This window comes from Delphinapterus leucas, chromosome 1, assembly GCF_059928025.1.
Source record: "Delphinapterus leucas isolate spDelLeu-1000000601 "Yukka" chromosome 1, BTC_Dleu_Yukka2, whole genome shotgun sequence".
NCBI lineage: Eukaryota > Metazoa > Chordata > Mammalia > Artiodactyla > Monodontidae > Delphinapterus > Delphinapterus leucas.
Genome location: NC_143129.1, coordinates 60334399 through 60357624, shown reverse-complemented (window position 1 = coordinate 60357624; position 23226 = coordinate 60334399).

Here is a 23226-nt window from a genome sequence, read left to right as displayed (position 1 = left end):
ACAAATACCTACTCATTTGATTCTAATTCGGCAGGCAGGTTTATAGGAGATGCACAGTGAGCTTCGGGAAAGCGGAAGTGGTTTTCCTAAGGTCACTGGGTTATTAAATCTGGCACCCAAGATTGTAACTTCCTCTACAATCCATGGGCCATCCACCAGCCCACCCTTTATACAGCCATAGACAACGAATATGAGCGTGAGTCTGCGGTTAACCAGTGGCAAGAGGGGTAGTTCTGACCTTATGCATCCTACCCACCCCTGCCTCCTACTCAGAGACGGATAAAAAGGCTCTTCTGCAAGTACTCAAAATAGGAATCTTAGGAATTCCCTTTCTAAGTTTCATATGGATCTGCACACATACTCTACTGGCACTTAAACTCAGCTTCTTTCATCTCTCACACTTTTGTGTGGAGAAAACCAAACTGCCGATTTGTGATCTTTGTGAAAGCCTCCAGAGGCCCGGGATGAACTTTCCAAACTCACCTCAATTTCAGACTGAGGGTCATGGTGTTTGTACAACGTCCCTCATCCTCCTTGCCCCTCAAACTCTGATGAAAATGATGATTGAGGGCAGTTGGGATGGGAGGAGAGAGAGGAGGGAGCTGGGCTTCATACGGGACATTACTGTTTGGGGAGGGTGTGTGTATGTGTAGGCTAGGGTAGACATGCTGACTTTATTCTATGTTGTAGCTGACTGCACTAAAAGGACTGGGCTACAGAGATTCACACTTAAAGATCCCTCTCCCCAGCCCTAAAATCAGGGAGTCAAATGTCAGTGTCACTTTAGTTGAATGTCGTCAGAGGCCAAGTTGCAAAGAAAGCATCAGCAGAAGATGGACCATCAACCCTGGCACAACAACCGGAGTCCAAGAGATGGCAGCATGCTGTTCATAATGCCTGCTGGAACATCCATGCCTTCCACTAAAGAATTCCAATTTAAAACAAACAAACCAGCATACAAGCGCCCTCAGGTAAACTGAGAATTGGGTGGGAGACTTTCCTGTGCCTACAGTCCTAATATGGAAAAAGCCCACACCTTCTGCAGTCTGGGCTGTGTAACACCATCCCCACCCTGACCGGACAAGGGCAAGTCTGTGGCCACTGCTGCCCATGGCACTGATGCTGATGAGCTCACACCAGGACAGCAAAATGACCTCAGCCTGAACCTACGGCCTCAGTTGGCTTGTTTGAAATGAACAGCAGCCACTGTCACTTCATACAGTCAGTCAACAAACATTTCTTGAGCGTCCTGAGCTAAACATAAGATACCATAAAGAATATGACATTTGGATCAGGAAATCATTAAGTTCTTCAGTAATGGAGATTTCCTTCCTATATTTACTGTCAGAAAATAGAATATGAAACCAGAAGAGGTTCGGGTACTTTTGAGAATGGGTCCAAGGAAAAGAAGTGGGCAGATAACATATCTCCTGATCTTCTCTTGGGCCTTGGAGTATACAGGAGAGGGATGAACACCTTTGATGTTAGTCACGTCAGTCAACCGGTCAATCAAAATGAGCATTATCATCTGTGGTATTTGTGATATTTGTGTTTATTCCAAGTATAAAAACTGCATGCTCATTGTAGGAAATTTAGAAAACATAGAAAAATAATTAGGAGATATATACAATATGTACAAATTATATATAATAAACATAATATATATATAGTATATGTGTGTGTGTGTGTGTGTGTGTGTGTATATATATATATATATATATCCCAACATCTGAATTTCACCTTTTTATCATTTGGTACATTCTCTTCCAGTATGTTTCACTCCATCTTTCTCCAGAACATAGCAGTTTTTAAAATTCATCCATATATAGATGCCATGTAATCACAGCCTAGATCCTTTCACCATACCTGTACTTCTTCACCATGATTTAGAATTTCCCAAGCTACCTCCCCTTTTACCCAGGGAGACGTCTCTTAAGAGCAGGAGACAACTTTAATGCTGAAGTAGCTTCAGTTAAAAGCATTGGCTGTAAGATACCATGTGGTTCATCCTGGAGCCAAATGCATTTATGTATCATTTTGTTTGTTTGCCTTTGTTGGAAATTTTCAACTGTCCAGACCGATCCTTTCATTAGCATGCCTAAGCCAGAATTGACCACATCAGTATTTCATACACCCTGTACTTGTGTACAAGTGTGTACATTCACCCTCGGGACACACTCCACCCCTCTCCCTCGGTGACATTGAATGAGGAGGGAGTAAGTTTGTGTTGCCTGGGACCCGCTCTCTCTTTTGTAGCAGTGAAAGGTTCTGCCCTTGCCAGAACTGTGAGCCCACCCCGCCGTTAGCAACCCCACTGCCTTCCAGAAAGCAAAGAGTTTAGGTACAGAGCTGCCGCTGGAGCAGGGGGCAGCGGGGCGGTAGCTGGGTTATAAAGATCCCTGCTCTTATCTTCTGAAGGGAGAAGGCCTGGCTCCCCTAAGCAAAGTAAGATGGAAAGAAGGGACTGAAGAGTGGCTTGTCACACCCACCCAGCCTGACAGACTGACAGGTGAGTTAGCAAATGCTACGCTGTAAGGAATTGAAAGCTGTTTTCTGCAAAGTGGGCAAAGACTCTGGGATTAGCAACTGTACAGTGTGATAGATGTTGTTAAAGAAGGCCATAAATTACCAACCATAAACCTGGCAAAGCTTATCCGATTGTATGATGCAGTCTGGGGCGCTGGCAGATTCCCAGTACAGGCTGGGGGCGGGGGTTGATGCGGGAGCTGGCGATGCATACCACTGATCGGAGGGTGCAGATGGTGAGCTTGGCAGACGACTGGGGCTGGAGGCTACGGAGGCAGCCGAGCTGCCAGACTGGCTCTGCCTTCTCTGAACCGCAGTCCTTGATCAGAGATGCTGGAAAAGCCCAGATAAGCTTGGATATGATTAGTGGAAGACCTCAGCCTTCTTCCCTTCCCCTGACTGTGGGATAGGTAGTCAAGGGGGCGTTTCCCTGGACATGAGCTGTGGGATCAGATCCCAGCTGTGTTTCATCTCAGCCCTTGAAGACAAAGATGATGGATGGTGGGCAGAGGGGTGAAGAAGACCTCAAATGATTTCTGCTCCCGACTTTCTCTGCCAGGGCTCCCAAACCTAGTCAAGGATATCAAAAACTGTGACCATGGGCTTCCCTGGTGGCGCAGTGGTTGAGAGTCCGCCTGCCGATGCAGGGGACGTGGGTTCGTGCCCCAGTCCGGGAAGATCCCACATGCCGCGGAGCGGCTGGGCCCATGAGCCACGGCCGCTGAGCCTGCGCGTCCGGAGCCTGTGCTCCGCAACGGGAGAGGCCGCAACAGTGAGAGGCCCGCTTATCGCAAAACAAAACAAAACAAAACAAAAAACTGTGGCCATGACAAGGACATTCAGACCATGACCTCAGATGCCAGTCACTTTGCAGCCAGACCCCAGCCCTGTTCTCACGCTCCTGACTCGAGCCCTATCTTCTCCCCATCCTTTTTTCTTATCTGCCATTGAGCTTTTGGAGAAAGGGTAAGGCAATCAAAGTAGATGAGAAACCAGAAGAGAGGGGAGGAAAAAGAGGATAAAACAGAAGAGAAGATGGGCGTATGAGCTAACCACAATAGCGGAGCAGACAAACCTGCCGAAAGAAGGATCACACCCCTGTCTCCCGTGGTCTTCTGCCCCGATCCCCACCTCCGAGTACTGCGTCAAACACAAAGTTGATTAACTACTAATTGGAGATATGCAGCAATAAAATATGGAGCCACTACCTACCTTCTTCCCTTCCAGCGTTACCTGTTAAACACACACATACACACACACAATCCTTTATACACATACTTTTCAAAAAGTGTCTGCTTCCCAATTAACAAAGAACAGTCTCAACAGACGATGCTGCCCCTCTTTTCCTGCCTCTCTTATGCTGCAGGGGGGATTGTCCAAGCAACACTGACCCTCGTCTATAAGGCCTACAAAGCACTGACGGCACCGCTGCCCCCTCCCAAGGCCTTGTGGTCTAGAGGCACGGAAAGCAGTTTCAAGGTCGGTAAACACAAAGCTTAGCTCTGGACCAAGATAAAGGGCCAGAGCCGATGCTCTCTATCAACCTAACTATTTGAGTCTCTATTATGTACCAAGCGCCACGCCAGCCACTAGAGATTCAGTGGACAAATCAGACATAGCTCATTTCTCATGGAATTTAGTAACTAAGCACTTTAGAGAAGCTATTGGTGCTATTCACCAAGTATTTCTAGCTCTCTGCCTTCCGGACTGCCCTTTCTGGCCCCTTTCTGTTTGATGGAGCCGTGTGAATTGTGAGTGGAGACGACCTGTGTCACTTCCAAAAGAGAGCTTTATTTCACGGCCAAGGTAAGATGCTCCCATGCAATGATCAATGTTCAATGTTCAACATGTTCAACGTTCAACGGCGGCTACTGTATCATTCTGGGTCACTGAGTGACGTCAGTGAGTAGAATCTGCTAGCTGACCACAGTGGACATACAGCATGAACAAGAAATAAACATTTGTCGTTTTGAATCACTGAGATTTGGGGGTCCTTTGTTTCTTTAGCATAACCTAGCCTATCCTGGCTGATACACGCCTCTTAGCAACCAACACATTGATTGAGAATCTACTTTGTGCTTAAAGTGATGGTTGGTTTCTTCATGTGCATAACTTCACTCCCCAAGCAGATGTGAGCAAGTTGAGGGTAGAGAGCATGACCCCTGAGTGTTTGTGTCCATCCCCAGTACCTGGCACAGGGCCTGGCACACAGGAGATTCCACAGCAGGAGCCAAGCATCACTGTGAACACATGGTGGATTCTCAATCAATGTGCTGGTAGCTGGTCGGAGTGTACAAGTCAGGATAGGCTGGGTTTCGGGACAGAGGCGAAGGATGAACAAAACTCAAAGGAGGGAGAGGGAGTGCCACAGGCTGGTTGGCGAGGGAAGACTTCATGGAGGTTTTGTTTTGTTTTTTTAAGTGGACAACCCTACACTGATTTCCATTTTTATTTTTTCATTTTTATAATTTATTCATTTTTTAATTTATTTTTTCGGCCATGCCATGTGGCATGCAGGATCTTAGTTCTCCTGACCAGGGATGGAACCCATGCCCCCTGCAATGGGAGCATGGAGTCTTAACCACTGGACCTCCAGGGAAGTCCCAAGACTTCAAGGAATTTTTGGACTTGAGCCTTGAAGGATAAATTAAATTCAGTGAGGTGAACAGAAGCACACAGAGGGTTCTGGGCGCAAGAGGGTCCATGCCACAATGCACTGGAAGGCTAAGCCATGCTTGGGGGCAGTTGGTATAGAAGATGCTCCCGTACAGCAGGGAGAATGCTTAGCGCTGGAGTCAGTGCTGCTAGTTGGGACCAACTGGGAGATTGCAGATGCTGGTGGAGAAGCTCATGGAAGCTGTGGAGGTGGAGGAAGGAGTGGAACCAGGCGGGCGACCCTGGCCTGCACAGCTGTAGGCTGTTATTGGAAACACCCTCCCTCATTTGAGGACCAGTGTCTCCAGCCAGCAGCTGTCTTTTTCCCTTCATTCCCCGCCGAAGGTAATAACCTGTCACCAGAGCAAATAAAGTCTGATTTACATGAAATTTAATGCTAAGCATTTTCCTTTATTCCCCGGCACTGCGGTGGCAGAATGGTAGCAGTGGCACGGCACGGCCTGCTATATGCAGAAGCGGGATTTCACTGGAAAGAAGTTTAAAAAGAAATTACTTTTCTGTGACAGGGTCTATCAGTCTGGGCAGGGGGTCCCCGTCAGCTTGGCAACATCCCACCTGTTTTTCCTGAAAAAGATGCAAAGTCAGATGGAGAGAACTTGAGGAACAACAGGGGAGGGGAGGAAGCGCAGTGAGAAATGCACTCATCTTTCCCAGGCTCTGGTTTCTGATCCTCAGCCTTGCAGTGACAGTGGCTGGAATCCCATAAACAGCACCAGCATCACCGTGACACACACCATCGCCATTGTCATCACACCACCTGTGAGCACCAGGCATGACCGTGCCGGACACAGCTACAAAGACGGGGCCACTGCCCCACGGGATTTATAGTCAGTGAAGTCACATCCTGACAGAAAAGCATCATTTTTCTCGACCTCCATCACCACCCCCACCTCATCACCCCACACTTGTAAATACTCCATGGATTTTTCTGCGCTTCACTGATGATAATCTTTCCACTTAGAATGTCTGCATAAATGCTGTATCTCAAGACTCAGCTGCAATGCCACCTTTTCCACGAAGCCTTCCTCAACCCTCCATAGCAGGGTGTCTCCCCTTCCTCGGTCCTCCCAATTCACACTAAGTACCTTTATTTTAGTGCTCATCACCTTTCTTCTCTGGATACAGTCATCAACAAGCATGTTCTCCACCACTGGACTCTATAAAATCCTCAAGGTCCAGTTATTAAAAAACTTAGTCATTAGCCAAAGAAACACCATCCATCCTTTCTCAAGCATGTCTCCTGGGGGGATTCATTTCCCCACACCAAATGTGGCAGAATGGAGACTTTGTGTTATTCTAATCTGGCAGGGAGGGGAGTTCATGTAAAAAGGTAGATAATGTACAAGTGAAACAGAGCAGGACCCTATGGTCCTTCCCATCCCCCCATCCTCCGCCTGCCTTTCGTCTGTGAAGAAACTTTAACCAGAGAATAAGTTTAATCAGAGAAGTGAGAAAATGCAGAAGCAACGAAAAGCAGGCCAACAAGACTAAATAATAGTAGTTTAGTCATTAAGCAAAGTCAAGGACCTTTAGTTCCTCTTCATGGGCTATAGATAATATTCTGAGCCATATCCTGTGAGCTGTCTTATAGACACTGAAACCCCCGCCAGGTGGACGAAGTTAACTACATGATGACCAGACTGTAGCCATGGCATTAGCCACCACAATTCTGAGAACTGGCCTCGAGGAACTGGGAACAAACATCCTGGGAGTGAAGATAAAACAGTCAAGGTGATGCTGGTCAGACCACCGCATGACCAATTCAAAGCTGACTGTCAGAGGTGACCGTGCTGTTTCTGCATGTAGCCCCTTCCCTCCATCTATAAAAGCTCTTGCCCACTGGCTGTCAGTGGAGGGGAGTCAGACTTTAGACCCCAACACCCCACCCTCCGGTTGCCAGCATCCGAAGTAAAGCAAACTTTCCTTTTCACAAATCTTGCCTCTTTAATGGCTTTTGAGCAGCTCAGACCTCAGACCCTACTTTCAGTGACACAGAGGCAAGCTAGGGAGTTTGGGTTTGACTCTAGGGGCAAGAGTGACCCAGCAAATCATTTGAGGCAGCTGCCTTCAAGGAGTTTAACAATGCCCCCCGGAGTTTGCCTGGGGTGGGGATGGGGTGTTTGTGTTCGGTTGTTGCTTTTCTCTGAACTTAGGGCTCCTATTTTAGGACTTCACCAGGCCTGGCAGTGAAGTCATTTCTCTTCTCTTGACCAATGGCTTGAGGATTCACTTGTCTCCATCTTATCCCAAGGTGGCTCTATTTCAGGGACCTTCCCATTGCCTAGCTCTAGGGGACAATCAGGTACTCTCTCCTTCGTGTATCCCAGGTCACACTGCAAGCTGGAGTGGCTTTCCTTTGGTTTCCATGAGGCATCTGACCCTGCCCCACACAGCCCTTGGTCAGTATGGGTGAGCAAGGAGCGGAAATGGCTTACAGGGCAGGAACAAAGAGTTGGGAGTGAGGGTGTAGGGATGATGCTGGCAGCCGTCTCCTTGGCTTTCTCCATCCCAGGAAACAGTACTGCCTCTCATTTCTGTGGGGACGCTGGCAGAGCACCGTTCCATATACTGGCCTTTCCTGCGCTGTACTTTGTCTATCCACCACAGCAGAGCAGCACCCGGAGGGGAATCCACCGCCCCGAACACGATATTCCAGAACCGATTAGAAATGAGGTCTACATTTTTCTGCGGGGGGAGATGATCCACGCCATTGCTCATGCAGATAACTAAGAGTGGGTTGTCAATATTTCACATTTTCACTGTGTGACCTTGAGAAAGTTGCTTCACCTCCCCGAGCCTCAGCTTCCTCCTCTAACATGAAGGGAAATTGCCTTGAAAAGTTGTAAAAGTAAGCAGGGGATGAAGACCTATCTCAGGGCCGACATGGGCTGGATGATGCTTGGTAGACGTTAGCTCTGACGGAGAGGACCTCGTGGGTGCGTGGTAATGGGTGTCTGGCTCTGCAAGTCTGGACCCCTAGGAGAGCTGAATTGGGCTCATTTGTCAAGTGCAGGAAGCTGGGGTGGGAGTGGAGCAGGCAGGCCTGCCGGGGCACCTGGAGTGGATTCAGGTGAAAGCTGAGACAGAGAGGGAAGGGCCCAAGCCATTTAACTAAGTAGATAACTAGATAACAGCAAGATGAAGGGGCAATGGAGAAGGTAAACAAGATCGATAAAAGAGAATCAAAAGGAGGGGAGCCTCAGCACCACCAGGCGATATGAATAGACCGGAATTCCAACAGGATAGATGCTATGGAGGGAAAAAGGCCATAAAACAGAAAATATAAACAAGGTAAATAGCCCAATGGATAGAATAGGAAAATAATATGGGCAGACAGATGGGAAGCATTACTAGACAGACGCCACCAAACAGCAGGAAGAAAAGAGATGAACGCATCGCTGTGGGGCAGCGGATGAATGAAAAGAGGGAGGAGGGCATCCCGGTGGGAGTGAGGAGGGAGACCCTGGCCCCCAGCCCTGCCTTAGTTTGTGGGCTCTGGCGTTGGGCCCTAAGGGTTTCCATGATGTGACTTAATGAGGAGATCCCTGGAGCTAAACTACAATGAAAACAAATGAAAATCCTGTCGGAATTTTGTCACGTTTTTCTGCACTTGCCATTGAGAGGAATTTAAATGAGAGCCAGCCTGGCAGCCAGTGTGTCACCCTGCAGCTGGCTGTGAGAAGGAAAGACTTCTGAGGGCTCTGGTGCTTGAGCCAGGTGGCAGGGCTGTGTCCACTCCCAGGAGAACTGGGGTCTACCTGGGCAGGATCCCCCCTCCTCCCCTGCTGGCATCCGAGGCCCTGCCTCAGCTCACCCCAAGGTCAGGCACTCTTTGCCTTTACCACAGTGGGACCACCAGGCGTAAAGAAGCACCCTGACCCCTACCTCAGAGCTCTATCCACGTAGCTCTCTCAACTAAGCAAAAATAACTGACTCAGAATCCTTTATACTTCCCATCCTAAGTCCTGTTTATTCAAAGTTAAAGGTTGAAAGGAGTCTTTCCTCCCTCCATCCCTTCCCTCCTTCCTGCATTTAAGATGTATTAAGCATATAGCCATCATTCTCTAACACAAGGCATCAGATGAGGACTACGGGAGTGCTTTAGGCAGCAGGAATGATGAGAATTCAAAAGCAGGCTGGAAAGCTTATGTGGGCTGATGAGCTTCTAAGGGGGGTTGAAGGATGGCAGGTTCAAGAGGGCAAGAAGGTGAGAAGGCACTCCAGGCAGGAAAGGCCTGAGCCAGAAAACACAGTGCGTTTGGACAACAGCAAGTCGTCCAATGTGGCAGAAGCAAAGGATTCCGGGAAAGAGCAGTGGGAACGTGGTTGGGATTGATGAGCTGCCAGGGTCAGGAATTTGGACTTCACCCAGCATCAGTGATAACCCAGGGAAGATTTTGAGGGAGTAGAAACAAAGTCAGAGTTTTGGGTGGCGGGACTTCCCTAATGGTCCAATGGTTAGGCTCCATGCTTCCGACACAAGGGGCACGGGTTCAATCCCTGGTCGGGGAACTAAGATCATGCATGCTGCATGGCCAAAAAAAGAAAGAAACAAACAAACAAACAAAACAGAGTTTTGGGGGGTGATGGATAAAATAAATGACAGGGAGGATGTGGGGCAGGGGACAGAGAGGCCACTGCAGGAGTTCACCTAAAAATAGAGAGGCAAGGGTTAGGGGAATCACCACTCAGGCTTCCTTCTTGCCTGCCGCAGTCCCCAAGCCCTCTTCTTTCCAACAGTCCTTTCTCCTTGGGTTGCTCAACTTGTATCCTTGTTCCCCTTCAGGCCCTGCCTTTTAATCTTCCATTCTTTCCCTCCCCTTCCCCCTTCCACGGGGCAGCTTCATGTTTTGAGAGGATATTTGTCCCCATGGCAACTCAGACACATCAGAGATCCCTTAAAGATACTGACAACTACCTAAGGAAAGGAAATGAAAACGTTGCAGGAAGGGGGACCCCTTCCAGGGCCCAAGAGTGGGCTCTTGTCTAACATTTGGAAATGAATTGTCCGAGGAGACACGTGTACTGACAAAGCAAAAGACTTTATTGGGAAGGGACGCCAAGGTGGAGAGCAGCAGGGTAAGGGAACCCAGGAGAACTTCTCTGCCACATGGCTCGCATTCTCAGGTTTTATGGTGATGGGGTTAGTTTCTGGGTTGTCTCTGGGCAATTATCTTGCTTGTGCCCTAGTCTGACTCAGGGTCCTTCCTGGTGGCGTGCACATCTCTCAACCAAGACGGATTCCGTCGTGGAGGATTCTGGGAGATTGGTCGTCTCCTCCCTCTTTTGGCCCCTCTTGAATTCTTCTGGTTAGTTTTTGGTGGCAGCACCAGGTTCCTCATTGGGACTTCCTATTGTGAGACAACTCAGGCAAATGGTTATCATAGTGCCTGGCCAACGTGGGTGGTTTCTGTCAAAGGATCCTTAACAAAACTAGAAACCAAGACCCCATCAAGGTCTTCACCTCAGAGTTGACCCCCAAGAACCCCACCCACTGACATCTAGACAAAGATTCAAGGATGCAACTTCTGGAGAGAGAGAGTGGGGAGGTGACTGTAGCAGTTGATGCAAGACAGCTTGACTTTCTCGTTGGAGGTGTGACCAATTATTTTGACAATTATGTCTTGCCATGTCAGTTAAACATTTTGTTCTGCACAGCCTAACTTCTTCCCATAGAGAGTGGGAGCAGGAGAGCCAGGCCTACCTTTTCTGTTTGCCCCATAGCACCTGGCACAGTGCTGCACACAAGGTAACCTGCTCAGAAATACACTGAATAAGAGAATGAAGCCCAGCTCGATACCTGGGGGGTATCTATTTGCATATGAAATGTGATTAACTCTTTACAGAGCTCCAAGGGAGGGCTGTCATTCAAAGTAATGCCTTCACTGATTCTCCCACAGCTCAAAATATCCTTTGAACTTCTCTTAGAATTATCTTTAAGGCTAGCTAATGAGCCCCACAAGAAGAGCAGTCTTATTACATTATAATCACCCTGTGCGCGTAGAACAAACCCTCCCTCCTTCTGTGACTTTCAGCAAAAGAAATCCGTGGTTCTCTTTTTACCCCCTTTCAAAGAAACCCTTTTGTGACTTTTTTTCTTTTTTACCTTCACGATTGTCTAGGAAGTTTATTTTCGCCTGATCTTATTTGCATAAAGGGAGGAGGTGGTGTATGTGTGTGTGTGTGGTGTGGTGTGGTGTGGTGTGTTTGGATGTCAAAACAAGGAGATCTCACACTGTCCTGGCCCCCCCATCATTTTATGGCATGTGGATCTCTTTGCCCCAGTTGCTTTCAAATTCTCACTACTGTCTTTCCATGGTGAGGTGGGGAGCTCCTCATATGTTCTTACAGAAAGAATGGAGTGTTTCAAGTCCTCAGGAGGTCTCTGCTTTGAAAACAAAAACCGAGCAAAAAGATGAACAGCTATGATTGACGGTAAGGCCGTTTTCCTTCCAAGTTTCCAGTCAGAACCCTGCCAGTCTAGCTATCAGGACGGAAAGCTCAGTGGAGCAATCTTGAGCTCACAGCTGCTTTTGAAAAATCCACGGAAATGTTGCATGGTGTTGTGGTCAAGCCAGGCTTTGCAGAGCCTGCCACTACTGCGGTGGCAGCAACTGGAGACTAGAGATGGGGACCCCTCCTCTTCACCATCTGTCTGCGTCTGTCCAGTGCCTGTTCCCCTGGATCAGGAGCTGTGGATGCATCAAGAGCAGCCTCCACTGTAATCTCCACACCCCCAAATGGGGTCCATCTGAGCAGAGAACTGATCCTTCCTTGGCAAGCCAGCTGAAGTCTCTTGGCAAAGAAACCAAGGTTCCAGCTCATCAGAAGTTCTGTCTTCAGTGGCCACCGGCAGATGGATGGGGGCTTCTTGAGGTCAAGCATTTGCACTTGTCCATCTCCACCTCCAAACTGGATACTTATAGTTGAAAAACAGTCTGTAAGTTGGGAAGAGTGAGGAAACCTCATGACAGCACGGGATGGTGAAGAGAAAATGCAGTAGTTCCAATCTCCACGGAGCTCATTTGCACACAGGGCTCCTTGCCTTGGCTTCGCTACAATAAAGCTTTGGAATCTCTGGATTCCAAACCTTTGGAATCTCTGGATTCCAACCTTTCTAGGGCTCCGTTTCTACATTTGTAAAATGACAGAGATTGGACAAGATGATCAGGTTTATAGTGTGGGTGGCAGGCACACAGTGGCACGTCTCAGTGACAACTCACTATATTCCATCAAGTTCTAGCCATGGACCATCTTGTACTAATCCATCTATACCCACATTTTGGGGACTGACAGCACATGTTTGGGATGTGGGAAGCCAGAATTAGAGATATTATCTCTTGCCCTGGACTAGAGCAAAATCAATCAACTTCTACAGGCTAGAATCTCAGACTCATTAAATGGATACTTTGGCCAACTAAACTCACAAATTCTGAGTGGTGCCAGGAAAGTATCCTCTTCTTGGCTGCAAAATCTCAAAGCTAAAACAAAAGTTGGGCAGTATTCTAAAGTGTCACCTCACAGATTTTCCTTTATAAGTAATTCCTTTTTACCTTTAACACTAGACCATCAGGCTGAAGCTAATTGCCCCAGGTCACCCAAGAACCACCTGAGAACCAAGACTTGGATTGTTGGCTTCACGTTCTTGGAAGCCTAGGCTTGCTATCGTAGGAGTCAGGACCCATTGTGACATTGCTGCATGGTCATTTTAATATCCAAAACCTATCTTTGACCGTCAAGAGAAAAGAATTTATACCACAGTCCAGAGAAAGAGGGAACAACTAAGGTGGTAAAGGCGGTTTTCCCATCACACAGGGGAAAGATAACTTTTTTCTAGGCTTGGGGCTGGGGCAGGAAGGGTTGGTGCTGAAGAAGAAGGGAAGAGAAGTATAAAAAGTTCCAGCGTGGGCTTCCCTGGTGGCGCAGTGGTTGAGAGTCTGCCTGCCGATGCAGGGGACACGGGTTCGTACCCCGGTCCGGGAAGATCCCACATGCCGTGGAGCGGCTGGGCCTGTGAGCCATGGTCGCTGAGCCTGCGCGTCCGGAGCCTGTGCTCCGCAACGGGAGAGGCCACAACAGTGAGAGGCCCACGTACCGCAAAAAAAAAGATAATAATAATAAATAAAAGGCCCTGAAAAAGTTCCAGCGTGAGTGTGGGCTCTGGTCCATGCTTTACCTTGAGGTTGAAACTCTGGGAGACGGGGTGGTGGAGAACCCCACATAACAGGCAGAGGGCCTTTACCATGCTTCCTGCCTGGACCGCTGGACACAGAGGCTCACACCATCCCGGGGGTGAATTGTGTAGATGGAAAGGATGGCAGGATAGGTCTGGACAGTGAGAGGTCCTCCCCCTCCCACCACCCGCACTAAGGCTCGGCTGGCTCCCAAAGAGCAAGGGGGAGACCCCACATGGTTGAGTGGAACATGGAACGTGGCTACGACTGGAGAGCCAGGAGCGGCCAGAGCAGCCAGGAGCAGGGGCTGAGCCGGTAGTACAGAGAAAGCCCTGTGCCTGAGGAAGCCGCAAGTAGGGTACCAGCTGTCTGGGGGAGCCTGCTAAGCGGCCAAGAGCACCGAGCACGCCCCAAGAGGAACGTGATGTCAAGCGGAGGAGAGACCCTGGACCAGAAACACCTCCCTCGATGCCAAGACCATGCAAAACTCCCACACCCAGGAGCCTGGAGCACCCTGAGGAGGGTGAGAAGGTGACCAATAGGGCCTTACTGGTCAGGACACAGGAAGACTGCATGAGCTGGACGGTGACAGCCATGGGGGAGGATGGTCAACTAAGAATGCACAGCAGAGATGGGAACTGATACTCGGTGATCAGGAGGAACCAGCAAAGCTTGATGGAAACAAGTCCCTCACCTACCCCTTCCCACTCATTCCTGCAGCATTTCAGGGTGTCCTCTGGCTGTACCTGGGCTGCCACAGTGAGGATCAAGTGCAGCTCAGGATCTAAAACCATCTTTGCATGGTTCATGCAAAGATCACAGAGTTGATTAATCGAATTCAGACAAATATATGCTGGAGTGAAGTGTAGGATCAACCAGCATCATAAGAAATGCCAGCTCAACCCGCAAAACCGTGACACATCTAAAGAGCCAGCATGCAGAGACCGAGGAGGGTGGGGATTTGTCTGGGTCTGGAAGACATGGGGTTTCTCCAAATGCCGGCTATGTGACCTGGACACACTTCTTGTCCCCCTGAGGCTCAAATACCTCATCTGTAAAACACCACCCTGATCTTTAAAGGGTGGTGTTATGGGTTAAATCAAGTCCCCCCAAAAGCTATGTGGAAGTCCTAAGCTCCAGTACCTTAGAATGTGACTTTATTTAGAAATGAGGTCTTTACAGAGGTAATCAAACTAAAATAAGGTCATTTGGGTGGGCCCTAATCCAATATGACTGATGTCCTTGTAAAAAGGGGAAATTGGCACTTAAAGTCAGACATGCACAGAGCGAAGACGATGTGAAAAGACACGGGGGGAAGCGTCCATGTGACTGGAGCACTGCATCTACAAGCCAAGGGATGCCAGGAATTGCTGACAAATACCAGAGGCTAAAAGAGGCAAGGAAGGATTCTCCCCTAGAGACGTCAGAGAGCACGTGGGCCGGCTGACACCCTGGTTATGAACTTCTGGCTTCCAGAATTGTGAGACAATACATTCCTGTTGTTGTAAGCCATCCAGTTTTTGGTACTTTGTTACAGCAGCCCTAGGAAATGAATACAGGTGGCTTGCAAAGTTTCAATGTATGGTTTATGGAAAGTGTCTGTCACATAGCAGATTCTAAAACACGAAACACTATAAGAGTAAATACTTGCTATCTTATGCCCGGACTCCATTAATGACTCTGGACACAGAGGCCCAGAATCTTCTGGTTCACAGACAACCTTGGTTTGTATCAACATTTTCACTCTTATAACAGGACAATAATAATAAAAGGAAGTTCTCAGCATTCTTCTTAGCCCACAGCCTCATTTTGTTTTTAAAGACTGGCTAAATTTATTTTAGGCTTTGGGGCTGTGCTAATTAGTATAGTTGAATACATATTAACTGCGAATGAACTTTCCCGCATCTCTTGCCCCAACTGTCAGCACACGGCCCCAGTTGTGGATGGTTTGGTATTTTCTCCACAATTGCACAGCCACAGCCTGGACCTGGGCACATCTGCCTGTGTCATCACTTTCCTGGTTACCTTCAGCTCTCTCCTGCTGGGCAATATTGATAAGAGCAAAGAGAAATATGAGTATTTATGATGTGCCTGCATGTTCGGTGGACTTTTTACTCTATAGTCCTCTGAACAAAAAGTGGTTGAGGTAGGTGCAGTTATCCACATGTTACAGATTAAAAAAACACAGGTCCAGAAGCTGAGGGAGGGTTAAGTCGTTTGCCTGAGGTCATGTAACTACTAAATGTAGAACCAGGATTTGAATTCAACGACTCGAACTTTAGCACTAAGCTGTGTGAGCTGTCATTTGCCGCAAAAGTGGCTTCTCTTGAAATCTCTTCCTAAGATTTAAAAATCTTAGGGAAAATGTTGTGTGTCTACTGAAGGCCAAAAATATTGTAAAAACATTATCTCATTAATTCTCATGATAGCCTAAAACCAAACCTGTTATTATTCCCATTTTATGAATGAGAAAGCTGAGGCGGAGAGAAGTTAAAGAACTTGAGCAAAGATCCTATAGATCATGTCCAGAGCTGGGATTCAAACTGACATCTTTCTGATTCCAAAGCCCATGCCCTTTCCACAGGTCAGTCTGGCCCAAAAGACAAGGGAGACCTTAAATGTCCTGTATTATAACCTCCTAGCTATATAGAAACTACTTGCAGAATGACCTGGTAAGTGGTGGTGCTTGAATATCTCATTGCTGAAAACCTATTCTCACCTGGGTTGCCTTTATCCCTTCTCTCCCTCCCTCCCTCCCTCCCTCCCTCCCTTCTTTCCTCCCTCCCTTCCTTCCTTCCTTCTTTCCTCCCTTCCTTCCTTCCTTCCTTCCTTCTTCTCACTCCCTCCCTTCCTACCTCCCTTCCTGTGACTAATGAAGCAATCTAGAAGAGTGTTTCCTAACAGTGTCTATATCAAGGCACACAAAGAATAGTTTTGCCACAAATGGCTAAACAGGCTAGGCTGTTCAGGGCTCCAACAGCCATGATGCTCCAAGTGCTGTGGTATGTAAAAGCTCGGGCACACCTGTAACTGGACTGGAGCACAAAGTTAAGAAGTTATTCTTAACTGAACCTCTTAACATCTTAGATCTGAAAGAGGAAACCATTAAGTAATGAGTCAATGTTAACACAGTATTGTGTGTCCCATGATGAGTAAGGATAGGACTGGGAAGACAAGGGAGGGATAGTGACTAAGTCAGTCTTAGCTGAGCAGGGAAGCCTCCAAGCAAGAGGGGATTCCTAGGCTAGCATTTGAAGGACAGGGTGATTTCAGCCTGGCAAAAAGATGGCTACTGGGTAGGAGGGCATTTTCGGCTTGGGGGAATCCCATCTCGAGTTGTTGCGGCTCCATACACACCTTTAATGGTCGTGTTACTTCTCTGTTCTCCATTTCACTTTCATTTCTTCTATCTCCTTCTCTTGTTTGGACCACTTTCCTTATTCTTCCCTTGTTATACCTCTCTGGCTAGTCCTTTCAGCCTATAACCCCACAAATGGCCCTGCATAGTCAGTCTAAAGTGAAAAAAGGGGCCAATGTCTTTATTAGAGTATGTTCCAGAAGCTTTGATGAAAAGAGTCACAGAGTCACTGGCTGCCAGTCCTGTCACTCAACTGATTGGGACGGTCTTTGAAGGATGGGGTAAACGTTATGGCTAAAACAATGTGAAGCTGATCTGTGGTCACTCCTGGCAAAGAGACCATTGCCCTGGGGATCAGTAGCCTCTGGGACACAACAGCTCCTTCCTTGGGTACCAAATTAACCTTAAATAATGAAACACCAGCAACAGTCCATCAGTATTCCACAGCTCTGTAGGAAGTGATTTCATATACAGCTCTTTATTTTCTCAAACATTTTATTCTGACATTTATTTTACAACCAAATACCAAAGACTTATTTCTCTACAAAGCCTGCATTACATCGACATGATTTTTCCTTCAAGGAAACATACCCATAAACAAATCACTGGATAAGAAAAGAAAATGCTCCATGTCTTAGCACAGCTTGGCAGATTACCACAAAAACTCCAGCTCACAACAGCTGCTGGCCTAGAACAGGTCTAGTATATGGTAGGTCCTATTCTTCATAAATAATTGTTAAATTAATTGAATGAAGGAAAGCTCAGTGGCATGATAAAAGGTGGGCTTTGGGCTCACACAGATCTGGGTTGGAATCCCAATTTGGCCACTCATCTAGCTGAGTGGTTTTGAGCAAAATACTGAGTCTCAGTGAGCCTCAGTTTTCTCCTTTGTAAAACTGGGATAAAAACACCTGACTCACAGATGAAGATTAAGGAAAAATATACCTAAGTGTCTAGCTCAGTACTTGTATACGAAAGTTACACAAACTATTTCTCTCCTCCTCTTCCCTCAAATTCACTTCCCAACCATATGTATAATACATTCCAGTAGATCATTTACCTACCAATCAGAGCAAGAATCAAGGATGTCTGTACCGAGTGTCAAAAACAGTGGTTCTGGGCTTCCCTGGTGGCGCAGTGGTTGAGGGTCCGCCTGCCAATGCAGGGGACACGGGTTCGTGCCCCGGTCCGGGAAGATCCCACATGCCGCGGAGCGGCTGGGCCCGTGAGCCATGGCCGCTGAGCCTGCGCGTCCGGAGCCTGCGCATCCGGAGCCTGCGCTCCGCAACGGGAGAGGCCACAGCAGTGAGAGGCCCGCGTACCGCAAAAAAAAAAAAAAAAAAAAAGTATTGGTTCTTAATTCTGGACACACAAAAGAATTACGTGGACATTTTTTAAAAAAAGTCTCAGCCAAGACCCCACCCCCAGAGTTTCTGATTTAATTGTGCAGGGATGGAGCCTGGAAAACAATATTTTTTCAAAAGCTCCCCGTGTGATTCTAATGTGCAGGAGGGTTGAAAAGCACTGGACTAAAAAAAAGAACACTTTTAGCTCTCCTTGCTCTGATCACCTGTGAGGATGTTGCATTCCATCCTGGTGCATTTCCACTAAGAGAGGAAACACAAATGGGAGAACCACTTGCCTGGTGAAAGGAGTTAAATGTACATCATAAAGAAAAGAGCTCAAGGACGGGGTGATTAGCCTGAACAATTAAAGGCAGTGAGGAGACAACAGTCACTCTCTTCAATCATTTGAAGGTTTTTTCTGTGAAGAGGGATTGAGCCTGTCTTCATGGTCCAAAGAGGTCAAGCTCTATGAATTAGGGGTTCAAGTCAGATAAGACCAAAAGTAGTGAGTTCACAGCCACTGGGGGAATTCAAGAAGACATTGCATGATCACTTGATGGGGATGGAGAGAAGGGAATTTAAATGTTGAATGAGCAGTTGGACTGGTTCTTAATGGCCTCTATCAACACTTAGTGACAATAGCAGTATAACTAATTTTCAGTGATTTCGTAGGACAAAGACGTTTGTAAAGTGAAAGGATGAACATATTCAAACCATCATTCTTTGTGTATCTCTACACCTTGGGCCCTCCTAGTACATGGGCTTAAGTAAACATATCCTTCAGACACAGCAGAAGCAGATTTGATAATCCTGAAAGCTGCAGGGAAAGAATCACATAGTACAGCTGGTGGAACTATTGAAATCATCTAGACCAGTGCTTTACATCATTTTTTAAAAAGACATTGGGGGACTTCCCCGGCAGTCCAGTGGTTAAGACCTTGCCTTCCATTGCAGGGGGTGCGGGTTCGATCCCTGGTCGGGGAGCTAAGAACCCACATGCCTCGTGGCCAAAAAACAAAAAAACATAAAAAAACAGAAGCAACATTGTAACAAATTCAATAAAGACTTTAAAAATGGTCCACATCAAAAAAAAAAAAGAAAAAAAAAAAGACATTGGAACCCCCCAACTTCCTTTAAAAAAAACTCCACTTGGGAATCTAATAAATGATAAAGGTGGGGCTGCTCTGGATGAAGCAGAGTGTCTATCTCACTCTCCCTCCCTATTCCATCAGTGGCCCCTGAGAAACCTGCTCACAGCCCTAGGGTTCCATGGTACAGCATTTGAAAACCATCATTTTGTAGATCAACGCTCTCTTTTTACACATAAATAAGCTGAAGCTCAGAATGTCTGTGTAACTTGGTCAGGGTCACACAGCAGCGAATGAGAGCAGAACTGGGCCCGAACCCAAGCTTTTCACCCCTGGGCCCAGTGCCTGTCCCACTAGCCCACACTAATGCCCTTAACTGGGGACAGGAGTGCCTCCAGACATGGCTGTGTGGCCAGTTCTTGGGCATTTATCTATGACAACAATGATGCATAAAATACACAAGACCTCATTTCAATGAAAAAGTCAACTTTTTCCCTAGGGCTGCCCATTCTGTGTGGCTGGCGGTAGAGATGGATTTACTCCAATAGCTGGCTTCTTACTCAGTATCCCTAGTGACCAAGGCCCTCTGTTTTCACAGTGACCAGCTAGGGTTGGGGAGAGGAAGGGTGGCTCTTTATCATTTCATCCAACCAAGCAACTGGCCCCCACAGATGGGATCTCAGATCTTGGCTCCATCACAAGGTGCTTCAACTAACTGAGCAAAGCACATGTAACTGACTTAAATTTGGACGTTGCATTTCTTTTCTTCCCTTTCTCTAAATTTGGGAAAGGGTTTAGAGAACTTGCACCAAAAGGCAGATCGTAGAATGAAAAGGGAGTTGGCAAGGACACATGGATTATTCTGAAAGTAAATACCAAACGTTGGATAGTTGGAGGTTCAATCTGTAAAGTTTTACCAGCCATTCACTCACATACTCAATCACTTACTGACTCACTCATTCAATAGATATTCATAGAGCACTTACTAAGTTCTAGACAATAATTGTAAAAACAGACATGAAGGCAAAATTGATGCAAAAACTTAGTGCTAAAAATCTGAGATGAATGAAATAGCAAAATGTTAAATAAAGACAAAAATCAGTATTTCTGAATTTTTCCTTTTGCCTTAGGCTCCAGTAAACTTGGCATGGCACTGTTAATAGATCTCATTTTTATTTAAAATTTTGATCTTTTGTTTATCTTGTATTCTTTTGCATTAATTTTGATTTTTTAAAGCATTGCATTAAATATTATTTATTTTGATTACTGAGTTTTTTGGTACCCTCTTAAGTTTTGTGCTCCAGGAAATTGCCCCTTGTTATTCCTGCTCCTGTCTAGGCATTTGTAAAAGCAGAAGGATACAAAAAATAAATAAGACCTATCTCTATTCTCAAGGAGTTCTCAGGCTAGTGGGAAAGACAGGCAGGTAAACAAGTAATTGAAATATGATTAATTCTGTAATGGAAATATGTGCAAGGGACAATATTGGCACAAAGGAGAGAGGAATCCACTTTGTTGAGATGAGCGTTGGCATCAGGGAGCAGAAGACCATTCCAGGCTGAAGAAAGCGTGTGTTCAGACAAGGAGGGATGTGATGGCAAGATGAGCCATTCATTCCAACTGGCAGGAGTGCAAAGCAAAATCATGGGAGGGGATGACAGAAGGGGAGCTTGGATGGGTAGGTAGGAGCCAGGGGCTGCAAACACTGATTGAATACCTTGCATGTGCTTGGTGCTCTGAGTATCCCCACAAAGCATTAGTCATAACCTGTGCTCTGAGGAACTCACTTTAATTACAGCAGACAGAGCATGTTATATGGAAAAAAGAAACAATAAAACCAGGTAACTAACAAGGGGTGCAGGGACAGACCGCAAGAGGATAGTGGCTTCCAGGAAGGCGCAGTCAGTCACTCTGGACTAGGGAGGGAAGAGCACAGAGGAGGTAGCCCTTCAGTTTAGCACTCAGGGAGTTAGCCAAGTCCCAAGATGTCACATCTACCTGGCCACCTCCTCTCTGACTGGTGCTCTGTCTGCATCTCCCTGACGGAACAGCCTCCATTCACTCTTCTTTGTGAATGCAGCCTAGGAGCATCCTGGCTGAGAAGGAAGCACCCTCTACAGCCCTAGTTTGGAAGGCAGCCAGAGCTCTGTGTCCCTGGAACATAATCCCAGCTGACTCCCCTTGCTGGATGAACACAGCAAAATGTATAAATAACGGCAGCAGTGAACCCCTCCCAGGACTGCTGTGGGATTAATAAACCCTTGAGACCCTGGCACTCCAAGCCCTGCAGAAACTAGCGCTTCAAATGCTATTATGAGCAGACTCCCAGCCATGGCTCCTTTAGCGCATGCTGTTAGATAATCTCTCCCAACTATTGCTGGGATCCGTTAATCATTCGGTGCCTGTCTCCTAACCCACAGACTGGAAGAGAAGGGAAGAGGATCTGCAAGGATAACAGGGCAGGACGTGAAGGGGGCAAGAGACAGTCCCGAGCTGGCTGACTTTCTCTTTGAGAATAATGTGAGGATAGAACCCGGGCTCAGCCAACTTTGTTTCCCCATCTACTGGGTAGCCAGCAATAGGGCTGTTGATAAATACCCCCATTCTCTAACTGGGCACATGGTATAATTGTATTTCTCTGCCCACTTTGGAGCCAAGTGTAGCCATGTGACTTGCTTCAGCCAAGAGTATGAATGGAAGTTATTTGAAGCTGGGAGGGGGGGTGTTAAAAGCTAGTGCAAAATTCACTTCATTCCCGGCCCCCTACAATAACAACTGAGGAAGAATGAGCCAGTTTTGGTGTAGCCTGGGAGTCTAAATGACCAGGATAAGCAGAGACCCCCGCTGACCTGCTTTCTACATGAATGAAAAATAAACTCCTGTTCTTTTAAACTACTGAGATTTGGGAGATTTATATACCTATATAAAATAGGTAAGCCTGGCTGATTCAGGGCAAGTTGTCCAACTCCTTGAAGGCTCTGTTCCCTCACTTGCAGAATGTGGATAATCATATCTATCTATAGAGTTATTGCAAGATTTATAAAGAGAATTCATGTAAAATCATTAGCAAGTTCTCAGCCCATTATAAGTGCTCAATCATTCTTAACTCAGTGGTTATTATTATTATTGTCATATTGTTATCACAATTGCTCTTACATCTCTCTTCTTAGCTGCTACCTTTCCCCCAGTTTCTGCAGCTCTTTGCTATCCCTGATGGAGGCGTTTGTCCTCCATGTGTAGACAGAGCCCTACTCTCAGGCTCTAAGGCCAGGTCCAACTGAGGTAGGAGGGTTTGAAGCTCCTCTAATCCAACCTTCTGAGGATGGTACCAAGTTATCCCTCCCCACAGAGCTGCCCTTCTGTGCTTGGATTCCAATAACTGGGCCGCTGCTAACTGCCCTCCCCCATACTGTACCCTGAAAATCGTAACTGGATTCTCATGTTATTCCCAAGGTCTGATGTCTGCCCTGGTAACCTTCTTGGTACCTTATGTTAACATCTGGCTCTGCCACACCTATAGCTGGGGGCTCTGCCCCTGAAACCTGCTGGGGCCCTTGTCTTCTGCAGACATTCCTGGTTCAGAGTCCTTGTCATGCTCTGGTCACTCTGTGGCTGTGCGCTGACCCCTGGCTGCTGAGCTTCTGACAAACTGTGGCTATAGCATCTTTGCTTTGCTTCCCAGAGCAGCTTTATTTTTTTTTCCGGCAGTTGCAGCTGTGTCTCTTAACCACTCGCTATCTTTTCTAGAGTGTGTGAATGAACTATGACTTGTTCATGCTTGTACTTCCAAAGCTGGGCATTCAGTAGGTGCTCAGAAAAACATCTGTTGAATGGTGAATGAATGAATGAATGAATGATGAATGAATGAATGAAAGGTATCATGGAGTCGTCGACCCTGAATGCCAGGAATGATATTAAAGCCCATCTAGTCTCTTCTCTTTTTCAGATTTAAAAACTGAAGTCCAGAACCACATAATCCCCTTAGAGGCAAACTGGACCCAGTAACCACACGCCCCACTCAGGGAAGACAAAGGGAACACACACCCTGCCTCGGATTC